A 16,796-nucleotide genomic window follows, 5' to 3' on the forward strand; every position below is an offset into this window, starting at 1 on the left:
TTGGGAGTGGAAGACTGTTTGGGTTGTTTAGTTATTTTGGTATTACATGTAAATTCAAGCCGAGGGCTTAATGCGTATGAGTTAGCACTCTCTTTTTGTAACCAAGTATTGGCTTGAAAAGTTGTAAGCCCATAGGGCATTTACTTTTGTTGTCAACATGTAATACTTTTGTAATGAATACTCTGATAAATAGAAATATGCTTTATTCCCTTATGTCTATGCATGTCAAGAATGTGGGTTTATATATATTATTTTGAGGGCGTTACATAAGTCACATAGGATGCAGCGCCATCACAATTTATTTATTTTTTTTTTGTGGCCATAAAAAAAAGATATTTTGTGGAGATATCATAGCATTTATGGACTCTGGTTCTGAGATAATTGATTGTCGGTAAGATTTAACTCAACTTATAGGAAGGGATCTACCATCGAGACATCTAATTGACCTCATCCATGCACCACAAAAGGGGCCAAGTATCGATCGGAGTACAGTGCAGAGTCTCCGCAGAGAGACCGTGCCTCTTAGGATTCGATCCTGACTCACCCCTATGGAATGCAATGCGTTGTCCACGAGGCCACCACCCTCGGTGGTAACAACACCATCACATTCATGAGTGGTTATTGGGTGTTACTAGAGTATGGTCATATGGTGTTCCAAAGTGTTGTGATTGGTAGAGAAGGTAGGGCCCATGATTTTTTATAGGGTGATTGAGGAATATGAAGGGGTATGATATATGATGATTAGTGAATGAGTATGAATACATGACACTCCAGGAGGATTGAATAATTTTTTCATATTCACCATCTCATTCATTTATTTTCTTCTCTTTTCAATATTTAATTCATAAATAAACCGATTAAATGTTTTCTTTAAAACTAATTTAAGGGCTCGTTTAGGAACATATTATTTTAGCAATTTTTAACTTTTTACGAAAAGATATATAGAAAAATAAAGAGAACGATGTGATAACTTATAGTGATTTTTTAATTTTTTAACTAAAATATTTAGTCTCCAAATAAGGCCTAAATATTTTTAAAAAACCCAAAACATGCCATACATTATTTTGAATTTTTTTTCCAACATGTAATATTCTTATATTAATTTGTTTTGAAGAACTTCTTCTTTATATGTGCTCATCCCCTATATGCATAGAGTACTAGACCATCGAACATGAAACCACTTTATGTAATACCAACTGATGAGGACAATGTCTCACATCGCTTGGAAGGGACTTCCACTTCCACCTTATAAGCGTATTGGCCCCTTCACATTGTATGAGGCCTTTTCCCTTTAAGGAGGAACAAAACCGTGAAGGGGGGATGACAGATCTATCCTTTAACTTCAAAGCGGAAAATATCTACAGGGGTGTGAGAGGGCAGGTACGTAAATTTGGCGTTAGAAGAAGGGCCATCCGGCAAACACTTCCGCTGTTGCAGCCCAGTACGCTAGGAGGTTATGATGAGGACAATGTCCCACATCGCTTGGGAGGGACTCCTACTTCCACCTTATAAGCATCTTGGCCCCTTCTACCTTGCATGAGGCCTTTTCCCTTGAGAAGGAACAAAATCGTGAGGGGGGGACGAGAAGATCTGTCCCTCAACCCCAAAGCAGACAATATTTGCAAGGGTGTGAGAAGACAAGCACGCAAATTTGGAGCTAGAAGAGGGGCTGTCTGACAAACTCTCTAGTTGTTGCAGCCTAGTACGCTAGGGGGTTATATGATGAGGACAATACCTGCAGGGGCGTGAGAGAACAGGCACGCAAATTTGGCGTTAGAATGAGGACTACACAACAAACTCCTCCGTTGTTGCAGCCTAGTACGCTAGGGGCATATATAACCCCCCAACGTACTGGGTTGCAATAGTGGGGGAGAGATGAGCCCCTATAACATAACCTTTTTTCTAGCGCCACATTTGCGTGTCTATCCTCTCATACCCCTGCAGATATTGTTCGCTTTGGGGTTGAGGGACGGATCTTGTTGTCCCTCCTCACGGTTTTGTTCCTCCTTGGGGAAAAATGCCTCATACGAGGTGGAGGGGACCAGTACACTTATAAGGTGGAAGTGAGAGTCTCTCCTAGGCGATGTGAGACATTGTCCTCATCATAACCCCCCGGCGTACTGAGCTGCAATAGCGAGAGAGTTTACCGGATGACCGTCCTTCTAGCGCCAAATTTGCATGTCTGTCCTCTCACGTCCTTGCAAATATTGTCCATTTTGGGGTTGAGGGACGGATCTTGTTGTCTTCCTGTTACGGTTTTGTTTCTCCTCGGGGAAAAAAGCCTCATACATGATGGAGGGGGCCAGTACGCTTATAAGGTGGAAGTGAGAGTCCCTCTCAAGCGATGTGGGACATTGTACTGGGTTGCAACAACAGGTGAGTTTGCCGGACAACCCTCATTCTAGAGCCAAATTTATGTGTCTTTCCTTTCACGCCTCTACAGATATTGTTCGCTTTGGGGTTGAGGGATGGATCTTGTCGTCCCCTCCTCACAATTTTGTTGCTCCACGGGGCAAAAGGCCCTATACAAGTTGGAGGGGGCCAGTATGCTTATAAGGTGGACGTGGGAGTCCCTCCCAGGCGATATGAGACATTGCCCTCATCACCAGCACTAGTAGTAATGCTTTTTTTTTTTTTTTTTTTTTGGGGGGGGGGGGGTTTGAACTAGCACTAGTAGTAGCTTGATAAGGCTTTTCTATAAATAAACTCATGCTCTTCAGAAAACACAAGATAACATATAGAAAAGAAAAACCTAATAACCATTCTTGCTTTTCATATCTTCAGTTCACTTATCTTATGATTGACAACAACTTTTGTTAAAAATCTAGCAAAATAGGCCTCCCATGTCTCCTTTTCGACAAATAGAACTCTAGCATTACTAATTAGTAAATACAATTTATCCTGCGTTATATTCTTAAAGGTTGATTTTTCATTAATTTTACTCATACGAGGCCAGTGATAGAATCAAATATTGAACTCTTGATTCATTTTAGTACATAACGATATAAGCCTCCTTACCCCGTAGTTTTGCCGCCTTAGACCTGATTAATATAATGTTATTATCCGTCACAAATTTATTCTTCAACATCAATTATGCATGGGGGTGGACGAAGCTTGGAACGGCCCAAGTTTACCCTATATAGTAAAAGAATATCATCCCAAAGTTAGCTCAATCTGACATCAGACTTAATCTAACTATCCCAAATCTAACCCTAGGAAAAACTTAAATTCCAAACCCACTCACTTAACTCAAATACATGTAAACTATTAATTTTACAAAATTCAATGGTAAAATAAATATGATTTTTAACAAATGTTTTAACTTTTTTTTACCTTTTATATTTTTTCTACTTTATTTTAGGGTACTTCGGTCAAAAATTCAAATTCAAATTTTCTTTATTCATAGGTCCAAACACTAAGGGTGTGTTTGGTTTGTGTTTTGAGATAAATTTTCAAAAAAATATTTTGAGGAGAGTTTAATTCTTTTTTGGGTTTGTTTGGTTGAACATTTTGAAAATAGTTTTAGAGTTTGGGAGTTTGTGATGATTTGATATTTTGTTATAGTTGAGTAGATGTATGTAAGAGAAAAAGTGATTGAGAAGAAGAGATGATAGAGAAAAAGTGATTGATTGATGTGTAATACAGAGAAATAATTTTGAAACTTTTTTAAGAAAATTTGTAACCAAACATATTTTTGAAAATTTTCTTCCATGTTTCAAAACACAAATCAAACACACCATATGACACTTTGTTTAGAAGGACAAGCTACTATAAAAAGACAAAACTATCCATGTATATATATGTACTAGCGTATGCCCGTGCCTGAAGGCACGGTACAATTCATGATGAAATTAAAATATAAATCAAAGTTAGAGAAGAATGTATTCAAATTTATTGTTTTTTGTTTTTTTTATTTTCTTTTCAAAGAGTAGGTAATGAATTCACAGGAAGGAGAAAAATTCCTAAATGAAGACATGAAACTCAAATGAAACACCAATTTATTAGTATTCTAAATAAATTTCAGGAACCCCCAAAATTAGAAACCTCCATGACTCCCAAAATGATGTAAATCAATCATATATTTTTATTGTTTTTATTTCCTTCCTGGACCAATCACAGGTGAGTGAGAGTTATAAAGTTGTATTTTTTTAAGAATATGTAGCATTTTTTATATTTTTAATAAAAAAAGTATCTTCCCAAGATAAATTGCACTTTCCCCAAATTGCAATCTCTCAATTTTCTCACCCACTCTCTCTCTTCTTCTCTATTTCCTCAATCTCTCTCCCTCAAAGACTGTAAAACATTAATCTTCTCAACTGTCTCTCTCTCTCTCACCGACTAATATCCCCCCGTTCCTCTCTCTTCTCAAACGAAGAATCTCTGTTTCCTTAAGTTATAGATGATAATATTAAATTTAAAAAAAAAAATAATTGTAAACTTAAAATAGATTGAATAATTTAATTCCCAATAGAACCCAATCATCATATTAAAGAATATTAATGAGTTAACATTGTGCACTAAAATGCTATGAACAACTGATAAAAAAAATTTAAAAAAAGAATCAAATAAAACTATCCATTTGGTTTGTTCAAATGAACACACCATGAAATTGGATCAAGGGACTGGAACAATAAAGCAAGGACCACAACAACATCCATCCAACAATGTGTACATCAGCATGTTTTGTAGATCAAAAGAGAAATAGTTGTATAACTTAATCAGCATAATCCACAAATCTAAAAGTAAATATTTGTAATCTTTGAAGGAAAAAAGAAAAAGAAGAAAAGAAATCTCTCTAGGAAAAAAGAAAAAGAAGAAAAAGAAATATCTCAAAGAAAAAGAAAGTCCTGATTTAAGTGTAGAAAATAAGGCGAAAATGGCCAAATAATGTTTCATAGTAGCGGAAGCAAAACAATTCCAAACCAAAAATTAGTATGTGAACACAGTTTACAAACCAAACCAATATGAAGGACTCCACATCTCTGCCAAAAAAATAATGTTCACACCACAAAATCTACACATAAAGAATCCAGATTTAAATTAGACATGCTCAACCCCAAAGTCAGAACCAATGCAATTCAAAATCTGTCACATTAGTTAAAAAAATACGCAGCATCAAAGAAATAGCAAAAAAAAATTATGAGTTCACCACATAAGAAGTACTGTCTCCTCTCTTCTGCATCAACATGACAGAAAAAAATTCTTTTTTGCAACGCATGAATTTATTGCTTCAAATGATCAGGCCGCTAAAATTCATCGTCTCCAGCTAGCACAGAGGAATCAAGAATCTTTACTCTGCTGCAACACAGAAACAAATTCCATGAACCCACATCTGAGATTTAAAGCCACAACATGCATCCACCACCAACCCTTGAGCTTTATACTGGTTTATAATTGACAATTTGACTAAATTACAATTACCCACAAGGGACCAACCCTCCAAACCACCACACATTCTAACCTAAACAAACCCTAACCAAAAACACATATAAACCAGCCCACGCACATCATCATAGTACAACTGAACCTCTCTAAAATTACATTATGTGCACAATTACACAATATCTGAACCAACAATCTTTGACATTTGAACCATCTACAATATTAGTGTACTTACAATGGGGCCATTCTAGAATACAGAGCCTTACCATATGTACATTTTTTATATTAATTACATAAATGTCATAACTAAATCATTTTCAATCATAACTTCAAAAAAAGTGTCACAACCAAACACCACGAAAATATATCCAAAGTCATTTTCGATTATAACCAAGATCACCATAGGTCATAACCAACAAAATAATAATCCTGATAGTAGTGTCTAATCATCACCAATCATCTCTTCCACACATCATTGCATCTAAAAAGTAAGTCTAAAAAATAAGCTTCTATATCATTTTCCTAATCACAACAGGTCATAAACACCAGCCATGACCAAGTCATAACATAGGAAGTAACCAAAAGACCACAAAATCATAATTTGGCATATGATGCACTATAAAATTTTCTTCTCAACTAATCAACAATTTTGAGAGTATGTTAGATGTTACTTGGATTTTATAATTGAAAAATGTAAACCATCAAGAATTTTGTAACCAGAAATTTACTTATTGATTAAATTTTGAGAATAAAGATTAGCTTTCCAAGACACATTGACTGCTGCTTTTGAAATGAGGCTAATGAGAATAAAATTCGTAATTTTGATGCTCTACAAATGATCAATATCATCCCATTCATATATTCTGAGTACAATGTGTCATATGTACAGTGACGTCCAAAAACACCAATGTTAACTAAAATATATTTTGGCTAACCACAAATAAGACAATGTCATTATGTGAATTAAAAAATGACATCATAAAGACATAAAGGATGTTAAGTAGAAACTTAAATGGGAAACAACAATCACAAAAAGAAATTTCATGCCATATATAAAGTGAAATAGAAGAAGCACAATTCAGACATCTTGAGCAGCATCAGATATATAATTGGGGGGGGGGGATGGAAGGAACAATAAAAAACTACATTAAATATATAAATACCTGTTCTGCCTAGGCCGTAGAGATTGTCTTAGTGGTATTTGAGAAGAAACAATTTCCTCGTCCACTGCAGGAAAAATAAAAGTAATGCACAACATAAAATATTAGAAGGAAAAAAATAAGGTATACAATAACCAAAGCAAAGAATATAGATAGCCTTGAACCCAGACAATGAAAATACCTTCCCCTGTGCTATATCCAACCTCTCCTGGTAACATTGATCTGCTTGAAGAACTTATTTCTTGCCTTGTCAGCATTCTCAGTTCTTCATCCTGAAGTTACTGTTGCCGCATCCTAATTTTTGCTTCTATAACCCTTTGTTCTTCCTATTAGATCACACATAATGAAAATTTGATATTCTGAACATATTCAAAAATTCCCTTTAATAATAGAATTAAATAAAGGATACTATGGTAAAGAAAATCTTACAATTTGCTCGATCCCCTTTTCCTCCTTTGTTTTCACCCCCACGATACTCCACTGCATAGTTCAAGGTTTTACAGAATGGACACCTCATATGGTTAAAGAATGCAAGTATAGAACATGAATTTGGAAGAAAGAATTAGAGATTCTCTAAAACATAGTAGTTGAAATTATCACCAAAAAATGTAGAAACATAGTGCATACATCATAGACTCAAGGATACTGAGTAGGCCGAGTCGAATTCGGGGTCCTCATCTGCAGAAAACACTCTATTGCAAAGAGAAAACAAAAAAATTAAAAAAAAAAGTATCCAAATTAAAATTACAATAATTAATGACAAATGTTATAAATAATAAGAACCTGTACAAATGCCTTTCGTGCAACATCTTGAGCAATTGAGACTTGGATAATACTGAAAGCTTTCAAACCACACAGAAAAAAGTATACAATTAGAAACTTCAATAGTAGAAAGAATGAAACCAAATGCAAAATTAGTTGCAAACTTAGGGTTGCTATAGTTTCGGTTCGTAGTTGGTTAGATAAATCAGCTCCTTTTACGTAATGCAAAATAATTGAAATGTTGAACTGAAACATATAATTAGAACCACACATACTTCAGTCATGCATTGAACAATTACCTACCACGAATGAAATTTTAAAAACTTAATACTTTTTTTTTCTTGTTTTCACTCCAAATCAACCCAACCCATGTAACGTGCAGTAATTTAGCCTCATCAAGCCAATGAACTTTACTTTCCTTTCCGCAAATTTCCTTTTGCTTTACTCAATTTGCTATAAACTAAACAGAACCCAAATGAAAATAATTTGAAAAAGCAAACAAAATGAAAACTTCAGAATTGAAACACAAACCAAAAAAGAAAATTTGATTACTCAATTTGCTATAAACTAAACAGAACCCAAATGCAAATAATTTGAAAAGGAAACAAAATGACAACTTCAGAATTGAAACACAGACAGAAAATTGGGCCAAATGCAAATAATTTGATAGCTTGAGAATTGAAACACAAACCAAAAAGCAAATTGGGCATTCTTCGAGATCAAATCCACATTCTTCGTCTCCGGGATAGCACGGAGCGAGCTTAGAGTCAAGTATGAGCTTCCTAAGCTTCTTATGATCCACATCTCTATCTTGATACAGTCCCTGTGGCCTCGTATACTTCTCGTCCACCATTTTCTCTGACTTGCGTTGTTCATTGTTCATCGCTGGAAATCCAGATCTAGGGTTTCGAAATACAGAAACAGAGAGAGACAGAGAAGTAGAGGGAGAAAGTGATCGAATTTAAGCGGGGGAGAGATTACCTTTGTTAGTTGGGTCGCCTGATTTCTTTTCAGCAGCAAGATCTGAATCTTCTGTTACAAACGCAAAAAACTTAAATTGAGTTATATAATATGATAATCCAATCCACAAAACAGAGAGAGAGAGAGGTTTTACTTTCGGGTATGGCAAGGGTTTTGGAGAGAGAGGATTGGGACCAAACTTTTCTCATATGGTGCGGCCGTCGGATTAGCTTCCGTTTCAACTTTCATGTTTGCTGGGAATCATCGGCCACTGAGACTCTGCTGTTGCTGCTACTGCTGCTTTCTCTCTTTCGCCTATCGTTGAGGAGGAAGAGGGTCTGTTAAAGCAGAAGAACAAAGAATGAGAGAGAGATAAGAGGGACAGTTGCGGGAGAGAGGGAGGGAGTCGTAGAGACGTGTTTGGGCAGACGTGGGAGAGAGAGAGAGTTTCAGCGAGAATCAAATTGATCTGCACCCTTAATACATTTGTAGGATTGATCTGAGCCTTTAAACCTAAATGTATCTCACATACATTTTATACATTTTCAAAAACCTTCTTCTCTTATTATATAGATTATACGGTATTCACAACCAGACTTTTAACCCCCTTCTCTCTCTCTATACCTCATTGTTGTAGCAGAGCCGCTCGCCGTCGTTGCACGCCGTTGCTATCTTCTCTCTTTCTCTGTCTCAATTGATGTTTTTGAAACCCTACCTACCAACAATGTCGATGAAACGAGGAATGAAGATCTGGTGGAAAACGGTGTAGTAGAGAACGGAGTGTATTCCTCAGAATCAGTCAAAGGAGCTCGAGATATTTGGGGTTCTAAACAAATCTGATGCTTCTTCAGCCGATCATCTGGTCGTCATGATGCATGAAATTCTCGGAAGATTGTATATATATATAATCATCCAGCAGACATAGATATATACACTTACATGTTCTTAATTTATGTTATTGTTTTGTGAATTGTTTCATTGAATCTTGGTTTTGATGATATATATTTGCTTTAAATTTGATAGATTTGAAAGACAAAGTTCAAATTTTCAATTACTGTTTCATATGCTATACACCTTTTACTTTTTTTGTTCCCCTAATATCTTATATTTCTCGATTCAGAATTTACACTGGCGGAGGTGGTGGAAAACTGTGAGTGATGTCGGTGGCGATGCTAATCAGCTGCGTAGTGGTGTAGAGGCAGAAGCCGATCTATAGATTTACAGTTAGGGCTCACTTAAGTTGTATCTATATGTCGTATACACTTCTATCTGCAGATCTGTAGAAGCTAGTGACGGTGGAAGAATTGGTATGCCATCGGTGCCGGAGATTGGAGACGGAAAATGCTTTGTGAAGATACTTGTTTACATAGTCAGAGTGTATATTTTTTTTTATTAGTTTTGTTTTTTTTCCCCCTTCCTTTTTTGGGGTTATAAAACAAACAAATATTTAATGTGTTTGGTTTGAATTTTTTGAATTAAGTTTTTTAAAAATTGAGTTTTTTAGTTTTCGTGTTTTTTTGTTTTTAGTAAATATTTTTGAAATTTTAAACATTTTTTTTACTTTTTCAGATGCACCTTACTTAGATGTATCTAAAAAGTAAAAAATTTGTAAAAAAATATTTTTAAAAATTAATAAATACATAAAAATATAAAAAATATATTGAATTCTTGTATTTTTTTTTTTTTGTATTTTTGGAATTTAGTGAATTTTTTTTTCAATTTTTTTTTTTACTTTTTAGGTATATTTATGTTAGGCATGTCTAAAAATTAAAAAAATTGCTTAAAATATTAAAAAAATTCAGTAAAAACAAAAAATATGAAAAATAAGAAAGTAGAATTTTCTGAAAAGTGTTTTTGAAAAATGATAACCAAGCATGTTGATTATTTTTTTGTTGTTGTAGAAATGTTGAAATTTGTTCAAAGATTATAGAAAGGGATAATCTATATATAGAGAGCAAGAGAAAGATTATACATGTTGAAATTTGTATAATATGTATAAATTTCAACAGATAATTGTTGTTGTAAAGAGAGAAAGAGAAAGATTTTACTAACAGAGTGGGGTTTGTATATATATATATATATATGTGTGTATGTGTGTGTGTGTGTGTGTGTGTGTGTGTGTGAGTGTATGTATGTATACCTGTGAGTATGTGTATGTATGAGACAAATCTGGAAAAAAAAAATGATGTTGATAATGATGATTGCAATAGATAAAAAACTTGACACAGATTTTCAATTGATAGAAAAAAATTGAACAAATAGATAGAATTTAGGGGAAAAATTGAACAGATAGTCAAAAAATTCAAACGATAGATAAAAAATTTGAACAGATAGATATAATTTTGAATAGATAGTTAACAAAAAGTCAAACATAGAAAAAGGTCAACGGGTAAAATTAGAAACAAAATGTCTTCTAGGACTTTGCACCAAATTATTTCACAAATTGTGGACTTCTCACTAAATTATTTCATAAAGTGTGGATTTGTAACCAACAAAAAATATTGACTGGACTTAATGTCTTACACCCTCTTTAGATTAAATTTATCAATAATTTTTTCTTTATTTTATAACTAAAATAATATAAAATTATAATAATATTTTATAAATGGTTAGGCTGGATTAGGTTAGGTTAGAACTTTTTATATGAAATGCAGCCCAAATATTAGATAGGTATAAAATCTCAACTCAATTATATCTTATAGAAAAAATAATTTTTATAAATATTAAAAATATCGAGTTAGATTGTATTGAGTGGATTGGATGAGCTACCGAGACGATGTCGACCCCTAATTAGGCTGTAGACACCCCATTTTTGACGGCTAAAATAATATAAAATTATAATAATATTTTATAAATGGTTAGGCTGGATTAGGTTAGGTTAGAACTTTTTATATGAAATGCAGCCCAAATATTAGATAGGTATAAAATCTCAACTCAATTATATCTTATAAAAAAAATAATTTTTATAAATATTAAAAATATTGAGTTAGATTGTATTGAGTGGATTGGATGAGCTACCGAGACGATGTCGACCCCTAATTAGGCTGTAGACACCCCATTTTTGACGGCTAAAATAATATAAAATTATAATAATATTTTATAAATGGTTAGGCTGGATTAGGTTAGGTTAGAACTTTTTATATGAAATGCAGCCCAAATATTAGATAGGTATAAAATCTCAACTCAATTATATCTTATAGAAAAAATAATTTTTATAAATATTAAAAATATTGAGTTAGATTGTATTGAGTGGATTGGATGAGCTACCGAGACGATGTCGACCCCTAATTAGGTTGTAGACACCCCATTTTTGACGGCCCTTACGACTTGGATGTCTTGGCATACACACCCGATGATGAGTTTGTTTGCTCACCAAGTGCTTGAGGTCCTCAGCGGAATGCCACAACTTTGAGCCTCACAAACCCTGATAGCCTTTCAAACCCAGCTTTGGACTAAGCCTATCTTTTTCAGTTTGAAACCTCTGGTGACCTGTCGGCCACTAATAGAGACTTGTCGGCCATCACCTTTTGCTTGTCAACCTGGTGCCAGCCACCAGTGTATTTTGCAAATATTTTATGCCAGTTGTGTCAGCTGTTTGCATAGATGCATGTATCTTCACCTATGTGTAGGGCTGGATCTCCTTGAGGGAATTTTACGTTTTCTATATATAGGGACCTCTTCTATCTTATAGCAAGGTTTGAAAGTTTTGAACTCAAAAATTTTCCTCTCTCTACAATTCTCTCTCTCTACAAATTCTCTACACTTTTGACTACAATTCCTTATCCTTTGCCTATACACCCTTAACCAAATCTCATCATCTTTGAGCTGAGGTATTTTTTAGCTTGGTTTGAGCTATAGAGGGTGTTGTTTGCTTGGTTTTGTTGCTTGGAGTTGCTCTTTTCTTCAAAGGTATAAGACTTTGCTTGTAACTTTATTTTATTTGCTTATATTCCTACTGTTTTTCCATTGTTTTGGGTTGTCAAAACTTTGTGCTTTTTTGGGCTGAAGCTTGGGTTTAAGGCCATTAAAGGTTGAGGGGTTGATAGCCCTTATTTGTACCTTGTTTTGGAGGCCTTTGCGCTTGTGTTTCCCACCCTTTTACTATCTTTTTTCAAACTTTTAAACACTGATTTTCAGAGCTTTTTCGGTGGCCAAAATCATGTTTTGAAGTTCAAATTTGGAAGGGTTAGCCTTCCCTCCTTGTGTCTTGTTTACTAGCCTAGTTAGCTCTATGTGTTAGCTTAATTTTCTAGCCTTTTGTAGCTTAATTCCAGCATGTTTTAACCTCTGATTTAGACTGTTTTAACTCTGTTTTGGGCTGTTGTTTGCATTTGAGCTTTGTTTTGTATGCTTCTAGTGTAATAGTTCTCATAAGCTTGATGTTTTAGGTCTTAGACATCACTTGTTTGGGTTGATAGCACTTATTTTTGGCTTTTCATACTTCATTTCAGCATTAATAATCTCTGCAACCTCCATCCTTTTAATACTTAATGGTTTAATCCCTTAGGGCGTTCATTATCAACAATATGATACTTCTTTCATACCCAAAGCAACTTGTGTTTTGAGCCCTCTTTCCATTAGAGGACTTTAATTCACCTTTTGGACTTAATTGGATTAAAGAATGGTTGGTAAATTAAAATGGGTAACTAAAACTTGGGACTAAAAGTGACCAAGATAATATTTGGTTGTGTTCAATCGAGCGTTAATTGAACACATGCAAGCTTGAACCATTTCATACTTGCTAGTGATGAAATGATTCAAGTCTCCAAGCTCAACCACTTCCCTTGATCATTTATGAAAGGGAGGAGGTTTGTGTCTTTTTTTCTTGCATTTATTGAACTTGCACTCTTGGGTTCACAAGCTATCATGCAATGAAATTGCTTGAATTGGTAATTTGTGGCTTAGGTTCACCACTCCTTGGATTTGTTCATGAAAAGCAAGGGTGAGTTGTGCAAACAATCCTTGAAAATACTCTGTATATGCTCTATTTGTCCTCTGTTGCAGCAAGATGAACTTGTGCATTAGTGGCTGGCGGGCCACTTTCCATGGCTGACAGATCACCATCCATGGCCAGCAACCTTTAACCATGGCCGGCAACCATTACCAGTGGCCGGCCAGCTACTAATGCAAAATTCAGCAGAGTGTTGGTAAGATAGAGCAAAGTGAGCAGTAGTGTTGGTGTTCAACTGCGCAAACAGAGGCATTCGGAAGCAAAACGGTGGTCTTTTCGGGTAGAAACTGAGTATACGCATGAACATCCCTTGCTTCTCGAGGCAGAGTAGTTAGCTTAATGCTTAAATTGTTTAGCTTACTTACTTATTTTAATTGCACTTGTGTTGTAATTATTTAATTAGTTTGTTAATTAGTTGGTTAATTTAAGTGTTGTAATAATTAGTAGTTTAGCTAGTTATTCATTTCGTTTTGTAATAGTTAGATTAATTAGCTTTAGCTCTAATTAGTTAGCTAGATAGCTTAGTTTGTTTGTTCGGACTCTCCTTCGTCAGAGCGTAATGTTGTAATAATGTGTATGTCTTCTAACCCCACATCTTTCTCTTTTTTATTTATCTGCTTTTGATGGTTAGATTAGGGACATCACGTTTCAATTAGCATATCGCATATTTGCATCCATTCATTTGTTTTGCATGCATTGAGGCTCAGTTCATCATTTAAACTTGCATTGGCATTTATTATCTCGTTAAATACATGTTTAAATGCATGCTATGAAATTGTTGAAAATAACATGTTAAGTAGCTGAGCCTATTTTAGTTGCATTAGCCATCTCGCATAGTTAACTCATTTGTTTTATCTTAGCTTGGAGTACTATGTGAGTTTTTAGTGCTTTAGCATCTTGCATGAAATGTTGATGTTGCCATGACTAGCATGCTTGCCATAAGGCTAAGTGCTTACTTGTTAAACTGTTTGAGTGCTTGTGAATGAAGGCTTGTTGCTTGAATTGGAATGATTCAATGAATGTACGTTTAAGCCCACTTTGTCAAGTGGCAAATTCACAAACTTTAAGTCCACTTTAAGTGGCAAAATCAAACCCTTTTCAAAAAACAAAAATGAAATTGAATTGTTCCAATTTGAGCAAACTAGTTAATACTTTGTATGCGCGCATCATATAGTAAATGCTAGCCTAATAAACTAGAACAAGAGCATATAATGTACATAAAAATCATATCATAATTAGTAGATGCCGATATTTAATCGGGCGAGTGTGGGTGCTCAATTCATGACCTTCCACTCTCGTACCTAAGTTCCCGAGCCGAGACAATCTTGGTGATGACGGACACATAGCCTTTAGCACAAGTCATAGGTTTCCTAAATTTCTCCAAAATAAAATATTTAGGTGGCGACTCTGTATTTGGCAAAGTAGTTCAATTTTGACATTTTTTTATTCAAAATCAATTTTTCAAAAGATTTGCCGAATTTGGACTCTTTGGTGTTTATCAATTTTACATTGCACTTGTGAGATTAGATTCAGAACCGCGAGAGTCCGAACTGTAGGGCTTATTTTTGAGACTCCGAAAGGGGGCGTGAAAAAGTCGAACTACAGTTTCTGGCGACTCCGCTAGGGATTTAGAGAACTTGACTCGAACTCAAGATATGAAGTTTTATCTACACTTATATGTTTCTTTGCATTCCATTTGCATTGGTGTGCCTAAGTCACTGTGTTTGCCATCTGCTATTCCTGGACGGTTTGCAGGAGGCTTGCCTAAAAGCTTGCCAAAAGGCTGACCGGTCACGGGCTCTGCAACGATGGGAAAACAACCCTTGGATCTGGACTACCGTTGTATCGTTTGATCATCTTTTCACTTCTTGGTGTTAGGTGTGAGAGGTATATTAGGTAGTCTTGCTGAGGTACCTTTTTTGACCATTTGGCATAGTTGCATATTGAGAGCCATAGAGACTATTCCAAACTAAGACAAGATGCTCACCCGAATACAGAATTGTGTGAAACGACTTTACTTGAATAGTGAACCCTAGTTCTTGACGAAACTAGGACATAGTAATCTTCTCCCCCCTCATAGGGGTGTTTTGGCTCTCACTTAATTGGTATGTGCTTTTAGAGTGAAACTCTACAGGAATGTGCATATCAATTGCAAGTTTGGGTATCATATTTGAGGGCAGAAATCAGTGTTGAGTGTAGTTCTGCAGTTTTTTATTACAACTGTGTGTTGTTAACATCTAAGCTGAGGTGCTGTGCGGTTTCTGATTATTGCTTTCCTTTTTGCTTTATTTCTTTTTGCAAGGTAGTTTATCACAATAGCTTCAAATAGTTTGGATACCCCCCAAGCACTCTAGACCTGTGTAAGGAGATTTTACAGATCTGGAGATCTTGTTAGGGGACAACCTGTGTTTGCTTCACTCCCACCGGTTACTAGACAGAGGAGAGTTAGGCACAATTCACCAGTTCAACAATCGCCTGCATCTAGTCAGGCTCAATCTTCTACATCTAGGCTAGTAAGAAAGCACTCGCCTATTCAGATGACTCAGTGCCCTACAGTCAGTATGGAGTACGGGTGTAACTCAGGCGGGTTCGGTCGAGTTGGGAGTTTGTCCAAGCCCAGCCCAAGTTGTGCTGAGATCTACCCAGGCTCGCCCATGCCCGAATTGTAACCCGAGATTGTCTACCTAAGCCCGACCAGAGTTAAACCCGAATTGCCCGAATTGTAAATGAATTTCATTTTATTTTTTTTGTAGCTACATTATTCAATTATTAAAATTTGACTCTATTTACATTTTTTTAATAGAAAATCATTAATACCATCATAACAAATAATTTATATAATGTAAGAAAGATGCCGCATAGTAGTCCTTACAATTTATGAGTGAAAATATAAAATAAAAAAGTAAGATTTTATGTTATTTGTATATATAATATATGATTTAATAATTTAAATTACTTTAATATCTTGTAATGACTAATAATTTATATGTATATTTAATATTTTTATATATCTATATATGTATAATTTGGGCTTCTGAATTTTTGCCCAAGCCTATACCGAATTTGAAAATATCTTGTCCAAGCCCTAAAAAATTTCGAGCTGAATTCGGGATGCTCGGGTTGAGCCCGCCCAAGTTGTACCCCTAGTATGGAGGACTTGATTCGTTATCTCCAACAAACAGTGGAAACCATGTAGCAAGATGCTGCCCGCCAAGCTAAAGTTACAGCCCATCAAGCCAAAGTAATAAACAGGCCGCAACAACAGCAACCATAGCCGGCAGCGGCTTCTGCTTCCCATGCACCTCCTGCAGGTATCTCAGCCCTTGGAATCACTGCCAATGTCCAAGAGAATCTGGGCAATCCAATAGACCCCATCCCACCGCAAGCCTCTAAGGCACTAGTATACCAAACTGAGCCTCCATTTGAATTCAAAGTTGATCCTACTGTATTGAAGGTTAACAAGCTGGAGAAGCTTCTCAAGCGAGCATAGAGTTTGAACTCAACCCCCGATATCTAAAATGGATACATCGACTCCGCAGTAACTATGCTGGATCGGTTCAAAATGCCACACATCGATCAAT

The 16,796-nt window shown here is 35.4% G+C and overlaps 1 pseudogene across 1 annotated transcript; it reads right to left on the minus strand.

Annotated features, from left to right (window-relative positions):
• Positions 1-5,246: 5,246 nt before the first annotated feature.
• On the minus strand, positions 5,247-16,590 carry LOC114314307 (E3 ubiquitin-protein ligase DA2-like; annotated as a pseudogene). Its single transcript, XR_014341249.1, has 9 exons — positions 16,485-16,590; positions 8,286-8,336; positions 7,996-8,189; positions 7,326-7,377; positions 7,189-7,234; positions 6,972-7,054; positions 6,724-6,868; positions 6,546-6,609; positions 5,247-5,298 (listed from the first exon to the last, which is right to left on the minus strand). The product of XR_014341249.1 is annotated as an E3 ubiquitin-protein ligase DA2-like (transcript).
• Positions 16,591-16,796: the final 206 nt, after the last annotated feature.

Source organism: Camellia sinensis, chromosome 9 (assembly GCF_055761805.1).
Source record: "Camellia sinensis isolate YWXY chromosome 9, ASM5576180v1, whole genome shotgun sequence".
NCBI lineage: Eukaryota > Viridiplantae > Streptophyta > Magnoliopsida > Ericales > Theaceae > Camellia > Camellia sinensis.